The 16,309-nt window shown below is 43.4% G+C and overlaps 1 protein-coding gene across 3 annotated transcripts in view; it reads right to left on the reverse strand.

The window, feature by feature from the left end:
- The window catches only part of LOC140728541 (dipeptidyl peptidase 4-like), a 202,365-nt gene that overhangs the window by 184,247 nt on the left and 1,809 nt on the right, over positions 1 to 16,309 (reverse strand). The window lies entirely within an intron of this gene.

Raw genomic sequence — 16,309 nt, forward strand, 5'->3', positions numbered from 1 at the left:
AGGGACTTGAGCCTTAACAGCCCTGGTACAGTCTGTACCTTAAGGGCTGGTATTTCCCTGTGTATCGTTTATTTAATTGGAAGGTGCTGACTCAAAGTGATTTCCCTGCCTAACAGGGAGCGTTGGTGTAGCTGGTGTGCTGAGAACAGCTGCAAGGTGTATTGGAGTATAAAAGTTGCATTGTTTGCTGTGTAACCAAAACTATGTAGTCAGCTTTGAACTTGCTATTTGCTAGAGAATGAAATCTTAAGAATGTAGAAGACAATGATGTGTTAATGAGAGGTAGCTAAGAGATGTAGATTATATAGTCTGAGTTTGCTATTTGCTATGCATGTATCCAATTTAGTTTGCTGTGTAACCAAAACTATGTAGTCAGCTTTGATGTAGATTATGTAGTCTGAGTTTGCTATTTGCTATGCATGTATCCAATTTAGTAGGAGAATGAAATCTTAAGAATGTAGAAGACAATGGTGTGTTAATGAGAGGCTAGCTAAGAGATGTAGATTAGAACAGGATTAAGTCAATGGGTAGAAACAATAGTGGCGGATGTACTCGTGAGACGCAACTGTAGACTAATGCAACTAAACCAGGAGATTGCTATAAAAATGCTATGTACAAGGATCGGTGGGCAATCAGTGACTAGCTCAATGACTTTTGCAAATTAAAGTTTAACCCTTCTTGAAGAATCTTCTGCGTCCCCTGGTCGTTTGTGGGGCACGAGAAACCACGACAGTTGCAAGATGGGTGGCAAGTGTGAGCAGGAACATTACCCTGGATGGCTGTATCTGTGCCAAATGCTGTTGCAAACTGGGCACTTGTTGGAAGCTAATCAGCACTTACTGGATATGGAGTTCCTCGGCCTAACCATTGTTCCCACAGGGTGGTGCAGTTGATATGTGGTGCTGTATGTATGCCGCCCCAGCGCCCTGGATTCTGATTGGTGAGAGGGCTATTAGAAAGGAAGAATGTTTTGAACGATAGCCTTTCTCAGCATGGGACGGCCAGTCTGTCCCAGAACCTGATGCCTTGGATTACCTGCTCACAAAGAAAGGTAGCACTTGTACTGTTATTGGTGATACGTATAACTTACGAAAGTAAAGACAAAATATGCAGCTGGATTATGCATAAATAAACAAAGTACACTTCATAAGTTAAATATTGTCAGGTCTTGAATAGATTCACTGGTGACACTTTGAATGTGAGGTGGCAGGGAATTCAGAAGCTTGAGGGAAGAAACTTTTCTCATCCTGACCGTTCTTGTTTTTCTGCATTGCAATGTCCTGCTTGATGGTAGAAATTCAAAAATGATGCTGGATGGATGGATGGGATCCTTAATAATACTAAGGCTACATCCACACTAGACCGGATAATTTTGAAAACGCCGGTTTCGCGTAAAAACGATAGGCGTCCACACTATGCGTTTTTGAAAATATCTCTATCCACACTGAAACGGAGATTTCAGCGAATCTCCTCCTCCTGCGCAGGACACATCTACCGAAAACAAGCGACCTGTTTGGTGTCGAATCTTGCCGTAAAAGTGCGCGTTTGTGTAGTTACAGACTAGAAAAACTTAAAACAATGGACGGCTGTTGGCTTTCGCATAGGAGAACTTAAAACTAAAAAAAACAAATACTGGTGCGTACGGAGGCAACCGACAGGGAGTTCACGGACAGATTGACCTGGCTGACGATGAACATTGAAAAACTGACTAACTCTGTTGCATTAATAAAGCACCTTGTTAAATGTGTAAAACATGTCTGCATCAGTGTTATCTTGTATTTCCATACAATGTTACATTAGGCTGTTACACATCTATTGTCAGAGAAGTACTTGCATAAATAGGTAAACCACCTTCATACAAGCAAGGACAGAAAACAAGGCAAAGTGAGTATACTTATTTATTCAGTAAGTTATGGGTCAAAGTATTTGGTGAGTACATTTCTAACTCTTCTGGCTTCAGTCTCTTTGCCGTCTGTTCTGAAATGGTTACCCCGTCCACATTGATCTGCCCGAGCAGCGTTTTCAAAAATACCCACCCTGAAAAGCGTTTCTGAAAAGCTCCCGTTTCGGGGGACGAAAATGCAGTTTTAGTGTGGACAGAGGGCAAAAACAAAGAGAAAAAGCTTCGGTTACGGATTTATCTGGCGTAGTGTGGATGTAGCCTAAGGGCCCTGTGTTCGCAGTGCTCCTGATGTGTCACTGATGGATGGTAGGGAGACCCTTATGATCCTCTCAGCCATTCTCACAGTCCTTAGTAGGGACTTCTAGTCTGATGCTCAGCTGCTCCCATACCAAACCACAAAGTCTAAGTCATCCCTGAGAATATAATTAATCTTTGTACATGGATGAGTAAAGTAATAGGTAGAGACAAGTCTATAGCCAAACACACAAAATGCTGGCAGAATTCAGCAGATCAGCAGCATCTATGCAGGGAAATGAGCAGTCAATGTTTCGGGTCAAAACCCTTCATCAAGACAAATACAAGGCTGTTATTCATTCCTACAGTCTCTCATAAAAGAACTGCTCAAGTTAAAGATCTGATTAGATACTAGGCTAGCAGCAAAAGGCAAATTGTAATGATAAGAGTGTACTCAAATAGGCACAATGTTAATGGTTTACCACAATGAGCTGTGCTAGGACTTTCAGTCTGAATCATTCATTAGTCTGATGCAATTGAATGACCTGCTACACACAGAGCACAGTTAAGGTTCAAAAGCTTTGCCACTTATGCAAGTTTGCTGATGGCACACGCTTAGTACTGTAAAGTGATATCTCTGGAAGCACAACATTACAAAACAATGTTAATTAAACAAATATGCAAAGGTCCACATAAATGAAATATCATCTGCATATGAAAAGAAGTACAGTCCTTTCTAAATGCTGAAAAGCTAGAACCAATTGTGGTCAAAACTGATGGATATAGAGTATATTAAGCATTAAAATGTCATGAAGATGCACAGAAAATAATCAACAAGGACGGCAGAACAGTGGTCCTTAAAAGAGTAAAACAGACATGATGAGACGTTCTGAGCATTTAAAAAGCATAAAAACTCCAGATGCTGGAAATCTGAAATATAAACAGAAAATAGAGAAAACACTACAGTTAAGAAGCATCTCTGGAACAAGAAGAATTACCATTTCAGGTCAAAAATTGTCTGCACTAGGAAAGAGATAATCAAAAGCAACACACACAGAAAGCTAGAGGAACTCAGCGTCGATGGAAACGAATGAAGTGTTGACGTCTTAGGCTGAGACACTTTTTCAGGATTCTGAAGAGATGAATCAGTTAGTTCTTTTCCCCCCAGTTATAACAAAGAGAGCTCGAACAGAAATGTTAACTCGGTTTCTCCTTGTACTAATACAGTGTGGTACTGACTGGTTAAGAGTGTAAATTTACCAGCATGTCAGGATTTCAGGGGTTAAATTATGAAGAGGGATTTCATAAACTGTGTTTGCGCAATGTAGATGATTGAAGGGTGACCTTCTAAAAATTTTGGGATATTAAAAGAAACAAAGAATGTAACTAATTTTGCTGGTTGGTGCCGTCAGGACACAGTCTTGTTTACAGAAGCACGGTGCCCTCAGCGCACCCTTGGATGGTCATTGACACAAATGATGCTTAACACTGTATATTTCGATATACAGGTGATAACTAAAGCAAGGGGGCACGGTAGCACATCGCTTTATAGCATCAACATCCCGAGTTCAATTCCCACTAAGGAGTTTCTACATTTTCCCTGTGACCATGTGGGTTTCCTCCACATGCTCCGGTTTCCTCCCACAGTCCAAACATGTATGGGTTAATAGGTTGAGCAGTCACATGGGTGCAATTGGGTGTGCTGCTAGACCAGAAGGGCTTGTAACAGCTCTGTATTGCTAAATACACAAGAATAAACTAAATAAGGCTAACCTAATCTTTCTCTCCCTGCTCATGTTTTGTAATGTCTTTGCCCGTGAAGAAAGCATGTGGTATATATTTCTATCGACCTTAGCAAACTATTCTGTTGCCATCAAGTATTTGATTACAGGGACTCCATGACTCTTCTGTTCCGCTACACCTCTACAAATATTTGTCTTTTTTTTTCATTTTCCCTCTTCAAATGTTTTACAATTTACCACACTGAATTTCATTGTTACCTTTTTTCCTTCACCCAATCAGTCTGTTGGTATCTTCGCTTGGATCTCATGCAAGTCTCTCTCTCTCTTTCCATGATGTTGGAGGATACTAGCAAGGTTCTGTGTTTATGGATTTGGACTACGGACATTTTTATTCTTATGGGTTTTATATTTTGTGTTTTCACCTCTTCTTTATCTCTGGTTTTTTTCTGATGTAGGGACGGAGGGGTTTGGGGGAGGATCAATGTTCTTGTTGCGTTTTTGCGCATGGGTGGGGGTGTCAATGACGGTGGCGGTGTACCTCTGTCTGTGTGGTGCAGGTTATGTTTGTTGCTTCTCTTTGAATTTTCTTCCATGGTTTTTCTTTGTTTTGTGGCCATCGTGAAAAGAAGAATCTCAGAATATACATATGCAATATGTATATTGCATACATACGTAGATAATAAATGAACCTTTGAATCTTTGACGCCTGTTCATTTCTCTTCATCAGTTTGTCATGTGGATATTGACAAAACCTTGCGAAAAACCATGTTTATGTCATGGTTCTGGTTGGCCGTTCCCCTTTAACGCTTCTTTCTCCCTGATCATACCCCAATTTCAGTCAATTGCTGCTAGTTACCCAATTACTGTACATCTGGCTTTCATCAGAGACTGGGAAATAAATACGATGGCGACTCTATCACAGGTTGTCAGTTCGTTGGTCAATTCTTGTGTGATACTTCGTTCCCTGTTCAGATTAGAACTGGTAATTCTAAGTTCTGCTCTAGTTTCTAGAGAGTCCCTGTGAATCCCGTCTCCTTGTCAAGATCCCTCTGGTTTCCTGCTCTATGTTCAGGTCTACGCCAGCCTCCCCAACTGAGTCAACGTACCAGTGTCCTGCACTTGGGTTCTCCTCCGTCGCCCCCGTGTAACAGTTTACAATATTTCATTGCTTTACCTTCTCAAAAAAATCAATGTAGTTTTGTAAGAATGAATTTCCCAAAACAAATTCATGCTGAGTGGCCTCAATTATCTTATCTAATCCTTTCTAAATCCTGATTTATGCTGTTCCTCAATTTTCCTCACAGTCTTTCCGCAACCGGTGTCATGTCACTTTGATCAATTCAGCCAGCAACCTTATAGTTCTCCAACACCATAAAGGAGATTCATGAAAATGATTCTAGGATTGAATGACTTGTCATGTGAAGAGTGTTTGATGGCTCTGGGCCTGTATTTAGTGAAATTCAGAAGAATGAAGGGTGACCTCATTGAAACCTATCGAACATTGAAAGGCCCTGATAGAGTGGAGGTGAAGAGGATGTTTCCTGCGGTGAGTGAGTCAAGGACCAGAGGGCACAGCCTCAGAACAGAGAGGTGTCCTTTTAGAATGGAGATATGGAGGAATTTCTTTAGCCAGAGAGTGGTGAATCTGTGGAATTCATTGCCACAGGAGGCTGTGAAGGCCAAATCTTCATGTATTTTTAAGGTAGATGTTGATATATTCTTGATTGATCAGGGTATGAAGGGATACGGGGAGACTGAAAGGGAAAAGAGATCAGCCATGATACAATGGCTGAGCCAACCCAATGGGCCAAATGGCCTAATTCTGCTCCTATATCTTATGGCCTTACTTCTCTGCCAGAAAGCTTTAGAACATGGAAAGGAGGGTTACCTTGATTTAACTCGCCAATATTTTCTCACGTAATCTGGTTGCCTTTAAAATTTCCTTATTAATTTCATCCCTACAAACTTCTACACTGGGCTAGTCTTTCTAAAGTGAGAGAGTTCCAGTGACTTCCATACACTTTTTTATTTATGTGTTTGTTCTCTATTACCTTCAACCCCTCAAGGGTCTAGATTTCACAGAGTTATACAACATGGCAACAGGCCTTTCAGCCCAACTGGCCCTTGATGACCAAATGCCTCCTCCAGGCTATTCCCATTTGCCAATGTTTGGCCCATAATCTTTTAAATCTTTCCAATCCATGTACCCATCCAACTGTTATTAGGGAAGTTGTTATTGTATCTGCCTCAACCACTTCCTCTGGAATTCATACCACCCTGAGTGTAACAAAGCTATCGCTCGAGCTTCTATTAGAACATTCCCATGTCCCCTTAAACCATTAGACCAAAGCAGAATCAATTTATATAACTTCCAGTAATTTCTCTACACCCCCTCCCCCTTCTCTCTTGTTCTCTTCCCCATTCTGGCTCCCCTCTTGTCTTTTGCTCACCTGCCTATCACTCCCCCTCTGGTGCCCCTCCTCCTTCCCTTTCTCCAATGGTTCACTCTCCCCTCCTTTCAGATTCCTTTTCTTTAGGTCTTCACCTCTTCCACCTATCACCTCAGAGCTTCTTACTTCATCTCCTCCCCCCACTACCCCCCGCCAGGGCTTCACCAGTCACCGGCTACCTTGTACTCCTTTCTCTACCACCACCTTCTTATCCTGGCTTTGTCCCCCTTCCTTTCCAGTCTTAATGAAGAGTCTCAGCCTGAAGTGTTGATTGCTCATTCCTCTCCATAGGTCAACACACACAAAATGCTGAAGGAACTCAGCAGTTCAGGCAGCATCCACGGGAATAAATAACTACTCGATATTTTGGGCAAAGACCCTTCATCTGGAATTAATTAACAGCATATAACAGTGGGGGGAGGGGAAGGAAGATTGCTGAAAGGTGATAGCTGAAGTCAGGTGGGTAGGAAAGATAAAGGGCTGGAGAAGAAGGACTCTGATAGGAGAGGATAGGACCATAGGAGAAAGGGAAGGAGTAGGGGACTCAGGGGGAGGTGATCAGCAGGTGAGAAGAGGTAGGAGGCCAGAGGGGGAAATAAAAGAAGAGGGGAGGGGGAGGGATTTTTTTAAACCATGGATGCTGCCTGACCTGTCAAGTTCCCTCAGCATTTTGTGCATGTTGCTCTAGGTTTACAGCAACTGCAGAATCTCTTGTGTTTAAAAAATGCCAAATTACTGACTTCGATCATGATGTTACACTTCATGAAAACATTAAATTCTGGGAAAGGTAGGAGAGGCATGTTATTACACTGGAGGAATTTCAGTTATGCAGAAGACTGGTTATTTTGAAGCAGAAAAGGTGAAGAGGGCATTTGTTATTGGTGGAGCAACCACTTAGAGTGCTGAGTATTAATAAATAAAGGTCACTGGTTTTGTGATAATTGTCAAGTGGGCAACAGAAGGGAAATTCCCTCTGCAGTGAACTGTTAGAGCCTGAAACAACATAAAATGCTGCTGGAAGCAGATTCAACAAGAACTGCCAAATGGGAACTTAAATACTCGGAAGAAAATAAGAAGCAGGAATCCTGGAGCGGAACTAATTTCTCAACTCTTTTAAATAACCTGCACAGGCACAAAGGGACAAGGAGAGATGCATTCTGCTTACAATTAGATCCTGCCTTAGCAAGAACCTGGACCTGCTACTGTATTTTGCCTACCACCACAATATACCTACAGTGGATACAATCTCACTGGCTCTCCTCTCAGCCTTCGAAGACCTGGACAATGGCAATGCCCATGCCAAGATGCTGTTTATTGATTACAGCCCACTGTTCAGCAGGTCAGGCAGCATCTATAGGAGCATAAACGGTTTAAAAAATTCCTCCCTCTCCCTCTATTCCCTACTCCAGCCTCTTACTTCTTCTCACCTGCCTATCACCTCCCCCTTGATCCCTTCCTCCTACGTTCCACTGTTCAATACCATCACCCCCTCAGTACTCATCAAGAAACTTCAAAACCTGGGCCACTGTTATCTCCCTCTGCAGCTGGATTCTTGACTTCCTAATCAGGAGACCACAGTCAGTTAAGATCAGAAATAGACAGCAAACCACAGTAAGTGTGGATTGGAAATACCATTTCCTCCTTACTGAAATCTATACGGCACACCTCAAGAATTTGTGCTTAGCTCACTGCTCTACTCTTTCTACATCCATGACTGTGTGGCAAGGCACAGCTCAAGCGGCATCTATAAATTTGCCAATGGCACAACCATTTTTGGCAGAATCTCAGATGGTGACAAGGAGGTGTACAGGAGTGAGAAAGGTCAGCTGGTCGAGTGGGTGTCACAGCAACTTTTCACTCAACATCAGTAAGCCCAAGGAATTGATTGTGGACTTTAGGAAGGGGAAGTTAAGAGAATATACATCAGTCCTCATCGAGAGATCATTAGTGGAAAGTTGGGGGGGGGGGGGGCAGTTTCAAGATCCTGGCTGTCAGCATCTCTTCAGATCTATCCTGGGCTCAACATACTGATGTAATTACAAAGATGACATCTCAGCAGCTACATAATTCATTAAGAGTTTGAGGAGATTTGTTATGTCACCAAAGACTCTAATACATCTCTACAGATGTACCATGGAGAGCATTCTAACTGGTTACATTATCATCTGCACAGAATAAGAAAAGCTACAAAGGGTTGCAAATACAACCAGCTCCATTATGATCACTAGCCTTCCCAGCATCGAAGACATTTTCAAACAGCAGTGCCTCAAAAATCCATCATTAAGGAGCTCATTACTTAGGACATGCTCTCTTCTTTTTGCTTCCATCAATGAGGAGGTACAAGAGCCTTAAGGCACACATTCAATATTTTAGGAAGAGCTTCTTCACCTCCACCATCAAATTTCTGAACAGATAATGAGGCAGCGCATGAAATCTACCTTGTTATTTTTGCTCTCTTTTTTATACTAATTTACTTTAATTTCAAATATTTAATATATACTTCTTATTGCAATTCATACTTTTCTTATATATTGCATTGTACTTCTGCTGCAAAACAACAAATTTCACAACTTAGGTCAGTGATATTAAACCTAATTCTGACTTAATTGTATTACCATTTTATAACTATAAATTTGTTCATTAATATATAGCTGTTTTAATTATATGTAGCTGTTTTAATAATATGTAGCTATTTAATTATTTAATTATATTTATTTTAATGCTAGGAGCATTGTAAGAAAGATGGATGAGCTTAGAGCATGGACTGACACCTGGAAATATGATGTTGTAGTTATTAGTGAAACATGGTTGCAAGAGGGGTGTGATTGGCAACTAAATATTCCTGGATTTCGTTGCTTCAGGTGTGATAGAATCGGAGGGGCAAGAGGGGGAGGTTTGGCGTTGCTTGTCAGAGAAAAAATTACATCGGTGCTCTGGCAGGATAGATTAGAGGGCTCGTCTAGGGAGGCTATTTGGGTGGAATTGTGGAATGGGAAAGGTATAGTAACACTTATAGGGGTATATTATAGACCACCTAATGGGGAGCGAGAATTGGAGGAGCAAATTTGCAAGGAGATAGCAGATATTTGTAGTAAGCACAGGGTGCTGATTGTGGGAGATTTTAATTTTCCACACATAGACTGGGAAGCCCATACTGTAAAAGGGATGGATGGTTTGGAGTTTATAAAATGTGTGCAGGATAGTTTTTTGCAGCAATACATAGAGGTACCGACTAGAGAAGGGGCAGTGTTGGATCTGCTGTTAGAGAATGAGATAGGTCAGGTGATGGAGGTATGTGTTGGGGAGCACTTTAGGTCCAGTGATCACAATGCCATTAGCATCAATATAATTATGGAGAAGTATAAGACTGGACCCAGGGTTGAGATTTTTGATTGGAGAAAGGCTAACTTTGAGGAGATACAAAAGGATTTAAAAGGAGTGGATTGGGATAATTTGTTTTATGGGAAGGATGTAATAGAGAAATGGAGATCATTTAATGTTGATATTTTGAGGGTACAGAATCTTTATGTTCCTGTTAGCTTGAAAGGAAAGGTTAAAAGTTTGAGAGAGCCATGGTTTTCAAGGGATATTGGAAACTTGGTTAGGAAAAAGAGAGATATCTACAATAAATATAGGCAGCATGGAGTAAATGAGGTGCTCGAGGAATATAAAGAATGCAAGAAGAATCTTAAGAAAGAAATTAGAAAAGCTAAAAGAAGATACGAGGTTGCTTTGGCAAGTAAGGTGAAAATAAATCCAAAGGGTTTCTACAGTTATATTAATAGCAAAAGGATAGCGAGGGATAAAATTGGTCCCTTAGAGAATCAGAGTGGACAGCTATGTGTGGAGCCGAAAGAGATGGGGGAGATTTTGAACAATTTCTTTTCTTTGATATTCACTAAGGAGAAGGATATTGAATTGTGTAAGGTAAGGGAAACAAGTAGGGAAGTTATGCAAACTATGACGATTAAAGAGGATGAAGTACTGGCGCTTTTAAGGAATACAAAAGTGGATAAATCTCCGGATCCTGACAGAATATTCCCTAGGACCTTGAGGGAGGTTAGTGTCGAAATAGCAGGGGCTCTGACAGAAATATTCCAAACGTCATTAGAAACGGGGATTGTGCCTGAGGATTGGCATATTGCTCATGTGGTTCCATTGTTTAAAAAGGGTTCTAAGAGTAAACCTAGCAATTATAGGCCTGTCAGTTTGACATCAGTGGTGGGTAAATTAATGGAAAGTATTCTTAGAGATGGTATATATAATTATCTAGATAGACAGGGTCTGATTAGGAACAGTCAACATGGATTTGTGCATGGAAGGTCATGTTTGACAAATTGAATTTTTTGAAGATGTTACAAGGAAAGTTGATGAGGGTAAAGCAGTGGATGGTGTCTATATGGACTTCAGTAAGGCCTTTGACAAGGTTCCGCATGGAAGGTTAAATCGTTAGGTATTAATATTGAAGTAGTAAAATGGATTCAACAGTGGCTGGATGGGAGATGCCAGAAAGTAGTGGTGGATAACCGTTTGTCAGGTTGGAGGCCAGTGACTAGTGGTGTGCCTCAGGGATCTGTACTGGGTCCAATGTTGTTTGTCATATACATTAATGATCTGGATGATGGGGTGGTAAATTGGATTAGTAAGTATGCAGATGATACTAAGGTAGGTGGCGTTTTGGATAATGAAGTAGGTTTGCAAAACTTGCAGAGAGATTTAGGCCAGTTAGAAGAGTAGGCTGAATGATGGTAGATGGAGTTTAATGCTGATGTGTGAGGTGCTACATTTTGGTAGGAATAGTCCAAATAGGACATACATGGTAAATGGTAGGGCATTGAAGAATGCAGTAGAACAGAGTGATCTAGGAATAATGGTGCATAGTTCCCTGAAGGTGGAATCTCATGTGGATAGGGTGGTGAAGAAAGCTTTTGGTATGTTGGCCTTTATAAATCAGAGCATTGAGTATAAGAGTTGGAATGTAATGTTAAAATTGTACAAGGCATTGGTAAGGCCAAATTTGGAGTATTGTTTTCAGTTCTGGTCACTGAATTATAGGAAAGATGTCAACAAAATAGAGAGAGTACAGAGAAGATTTACTAGACTGTTAAACACAAGGAAATCTGCAGATGCTGGAAATTCAAGCAACACACACAAAAATGCTGGTGGAACACAGCAGGCTAGGCAGCATCTATAGGAGAAGCACTGTTGATGTTTCGGGCTGAGACCCTTTGTCAGGACTAACTGAAAAGAAAGATGCTAAGAGATTTGAAAGTAGGAGGGGAAGGGGGAAATGTGAAATGATAGGAGAAGACCAGAGGGGGTGGGATGAAGCTAAGAGCTGGAAAGGTGATTGGCTAAAGAGATACAGAGCTGGAAAAGGGAAAGGATCATGGGACAGGAGGCCTGGGGAGAAAGAAAGGGGCAGGGGAGTACCAGAGGGAGATGGAGAACAGGCAGAGTGATGGGCAGAGAGAAAAAGAAACTAAATGTGTCAGGGATGGGGTAAGAAGGGGAGGAGGGGCATTAACGGAATTTAGAGAAGTCAATGTTCATGCCATCAGGTTGGAGGCTACCCAGCCAGTATATAAGGTATTGTTCCTCCAGCCTCAGTGTGGCTTCATTTTGACAGTAGAGGAGGCCATGGATAGACATATCAGAATGGGAATGGGACGTGGAATTAAAATGTGTGGCCACTGGGAGATCCTGCTTTCTCTGGCGGACAGAGCGTAGGTGTTCAGCAAAACGGTCTCCCAGACTGCGTCGTGTCTCACCAATATATAAAAGGCCACACCGGGAGCACCGGATGCAGTATACCACACAGGCCAACTCACAGGTGAAGTGTCACCTCACTTGGAAGGACTGTCTGGGGCCCTGAATGGTGGTGAGGGAGGAAGTGTAAGGGCAGGTGTAGCACTTGTTCCGTTTACAAGGATAAGTGCCAGGAGGGAGATTGGTGGGAAGGAATGGGGGGGGGGGGGGGGGGAACAAGTGGACAAGGGAGTCGTGTAGGGATCGATCCCTGCAGAAAGCAGAAAGAGGGGGGAGGGAAAGATGTGTTTGGTAGTGGGATCCTGTAGGAGGTGGCGGAAGTTACAGAGAATTATACGTTGGACCTGGAGGCTGGTGGGGTGGTAGGTGAGGACAAGGGGAACCCTATCCCGAGTGGGGTGGTGGGCGGATGGGATGAGGGCAGATGTGCGGGAAATGGGAGAGATGCGTTTGAGAGCAGAGTTGATGGTGGAAGAAGGAAAGCCCCTTTCCTTAAAAAAGGAAGACATCTCCTTCGTCCTGGAATGAAAAGCCTCATCCTGAGAGCAGATGCGGTGGAGACGGAGGAATTGCGAGAAGGGGATAGCCTTTCTGCAAGAGACAGGGTGGGAAGAGGAATACTCCAGGTAGCTGTGAGAGTCTGTAGGCTTATAGTAGATATCAGTAGATAGGCCGTCTCCAGAGATGGAGACAGAAAGATCAAGAAAGGGGAGGGTGGTGTCAGACATGGACCAGGTAAATTTGAAGGCTGGGTGAAAATTGGAGGCAAAGTTAATGAAGTCGACGAGCTCAGCATGCGTGCAGGAGGCAGCGCCAATGCAGTCGTCGATGTAGTGAAGGAAGAGAGGAGGACGGAAACCTGTATAGGCTTGGAACATGGACTGTTCCACAAAGCCAACAAAAATGCAGGCATAACTGGGACCCATACGGGTGCCCATGGCTACACCTTTGGTTTGGAGGAAGTGGGAGGAGCCAAAGGAGAAATTATTGAGAGTAAGAACTAATTCCGCTAGACGGAGGAGAGCTTTGAGACCATCCAGGTGGGGGATGGAGGTATTTAGGGACTGGACGTCCATGGTGAAAATAAGGTGGTGGGGGCCAGAGAACTTAAAATCATTGAAAAAATTCAAAGCATGAGAAGTGTCACGAACATAGGTGGGAAGGGATTGAATGAGGGGGGATAAAAAAGTGTCAAGGTATGCAGAAATGAGTTCAGTGGGGCAGGAGCAAGCTGAGACAATGGGTCTGTCTGTCCAGTTAGACCCACTGACTCAGCTTGCTCCTGCCCCACCAAACTCAATTCTGCATACCTTGAAACCTACCTGTCCAGGCAGACCCATTGTCTCAGCTTGCTCCTGCCCCACCGAACTCATTTCTGCATACCTTGACACTGTTTTATCCCCCCTGGCTCAATCCCTTCCCACCTATGTTCGTGACACTTCTCACGCTTTGAATTTTTTCAAAGATTTTAAGTTCCCTGGTCCCCACCGCCTTTTTTGCACCATGGACGTCCAGTCCCTAAATACCTCCATCCCCCACCCAGATGGTCTCAAAGCTCTTCGCTTCTTTTTGGATTCCAGACCTAATCAATTCCCCTCTACCACGACTCTCCTCCGTCTAGCGGAATTAGTTCTTACTCTCAATAATTTCTCCTTTGGCTCCTCCCACTTCCTCCAAACCAAAGGTGTAGCCATGGTCCCATAGTATGGGTCCCAGTTATGCCTGCCTTTTTGTTGGCTTTGTGGAACAGTCCATGTTCCAAGCCTATACAGGTTTCCGTCCCCCTCTTTTCCTTCACTACATCGACGACTGCATTGGCGCTGCCTCCTGCACGCATGCTGAGCTCGTTGACTTCATTAACTTTGCCTCCGACTTTCACCCTGCCCTCAAATTTACCTGGTCCATTTCTGACACCTCCCTCCCCTTTCTTGATCTTTCTGTCTCCATCTCTGGAGACGGCTTATCTACTGATATCTACTATAAGCCTACAGACTCTCACAGCTACCTGGAGTATTCCTCTTCCCACCCTGTATCTTGCAAAAATGCTATCCCCTTCTCGCAATTCCTCCGTCTCCACCGCATCTGCTCCCAGGATGAGGCTTTTCATTCCAGGACGAAGGAGATGTCTTCCTTTTATAAACAAAAGGTCTTCTTCCACCATCAACTCTGCTCTCAAACTCATCTCTCCCATTTCTCACATATCTGCCCTCATCCCATCTGCCCACCACCCCACTCGGGATAGGGTTCCCCTTGTCCTCACCTACCACCCCACCAGCCTCTAGGTCCAACGTATAATTCTCCGTAACTTCCGCCACCTCCTACGGGATCCCACTACCAAACACATCTTTCACTCCTCCCCTCTTTCTGCTTTCTGCAGGGATCACTCCCTACGCGACTCCGTTGTCCATTCGTTCCCCCCCCATCCCTTCCCACCGTTCTCCCTCCTGGCACCTATCCTTGTAAACGGAACAAGTGCTACACCTGTCCTTACACTTCCTCCCTCACCACCATTCAGGGTCCCAGACAGTCCTTCCAGGTGAGGCGACACTTCACCTGTGAGTCGGCTGGTGTGGTATACTGTGTCCGGTGCTCCTGGTGTGGCCTTTTATATATTGGTGAGACCCGACGCAGACTGGGAGACGGTTTGGCTGAACACCTACACTCTGTCCGCCAGAGAAAGCAGGATCTCCCAGTAGCCACACATTTTAATTCCACGTCCCATTCCCATTCTGATATGTCTATCCATGGCCTCCTCTACTGTCAAGATGAAGCCACAATCAGATTAGAGGAACAACACCTTATTTACTGGCTGGGTAGCCTCCAACCTGATGGCATGAACATTGACTTCTCTAACTTCCGTTAATGCCCCTCCTCCCCTTCTTACCCCATCCCTGATATATTTAGTTTTTTTTTCTCTCTGCCCATCACTCTGCCTGTTCTCCATCTCCCTCTGGTGCTCCCCTCCCCCTTTCTTTCTCCCTAGGCCTCCCGTCCCATGATCCTTTCCCTTCTCCAGCTCTGTATCCCTTTAGCCAATCACCTTTCCAGCTCTTAGCTGCATCCCACCCCCTCCGGTCTACTCCTATCATTTCACATTTCCCCCCTCCCACTCCTACTTTCAAATCTCTTAGTATCTTTCTTTTCAGTTAGTCCTGACGAAGGGTCTCGGCCCGAAACGTCGACAGTGCTTCTCCTATAGATGCTGCCTGGCCTGCTGTGTTCCACCAGCATTTTGTGTGTCTTACTGGAATGTTACCTGGGTTTCAGGGAAAGATTGAACAAATTAGGTCTTTATTCTTTGGAGCATAGAAGGTTGAGGGGGCCTCGATAGAGGTATTTAAAATTATGAGGAGGATAGATAGAGTTGACGTGGATAGGCTTTTTCCATTGAGAGTAGGGGAGATTCAAACAAGAGGACATGAGTTGAGACTTAGGGGGGCAGAAGTTTAAGGGTAACATGAGGGGGAATTTCTTTACTCAGAGAGTGGTAGCTGTGTGGAATGAGCTTCCAGTTGAAGTGGTAGAGGCAGGTTCGGTATTGTAATTTAAAGCAAAATTGGATAGGTATATGGACATGAAAGGAATGGAGGGTTATGGGCTGAGTGCAGGTCAGTGGGATTAGGTGAGAATAAACGTTCAGCACAGGCTAGAAGGGCCGAGATGACCTGTTTCCACGCTGTAATTGTTATATGGTTATATAAACCTTCATGTATATCTTCAAAAGAAATTTGGATGTCTTAAGTCAGTCATAGACTATTTCAATCCTTAAAGTATAATTATGCTATAGAACTTGAAAGGAAATTCCATTTTTTTTTGCAATATAGTTAGGCATTAGAATCATAGCGAAGTAGGACACATAAATAGGCCATGCTGAAACGTTTAAACTGCCTACTCCCTTCAACCTGCACTGGGACCAACGCCCTCCATACCCCAACTGTCCATATACCTAAACTTCTTTTGAGTGTTGAAATTGAGCTTGCATGCACCACTTACACTGGCAGCTCATCCCACACTCATAACCATCTGAGTGAAAAAGTTTCCCGTCATGTTCCCCTTAAACTTTTCACGTTTCACCCTTCACCCATGACCTCTGGTTGTAGTCACACCCAACATCAGTGCAAAAAGCCTGCTTGCATTTACCCTAACTATACCCTTCATAATTTTGTACACCTCTTTCAGATCTCCTCTCAATCTTCTACGTTCTAAGGAAT

Source organism: Hemitrygon akajei, chromosome 5, assembly GCF_048418815.1.
Source record: "Hemitrygon akajei chromosome 5, sHemAka1.3, whole genome shotgun sequence".
NCBI lineage: Eukaryota > Metazoa > Chordata > Chondrichthyes > Myliobatiformes > Dasyatidae > Hemitrygon > Hemitrygon akajei.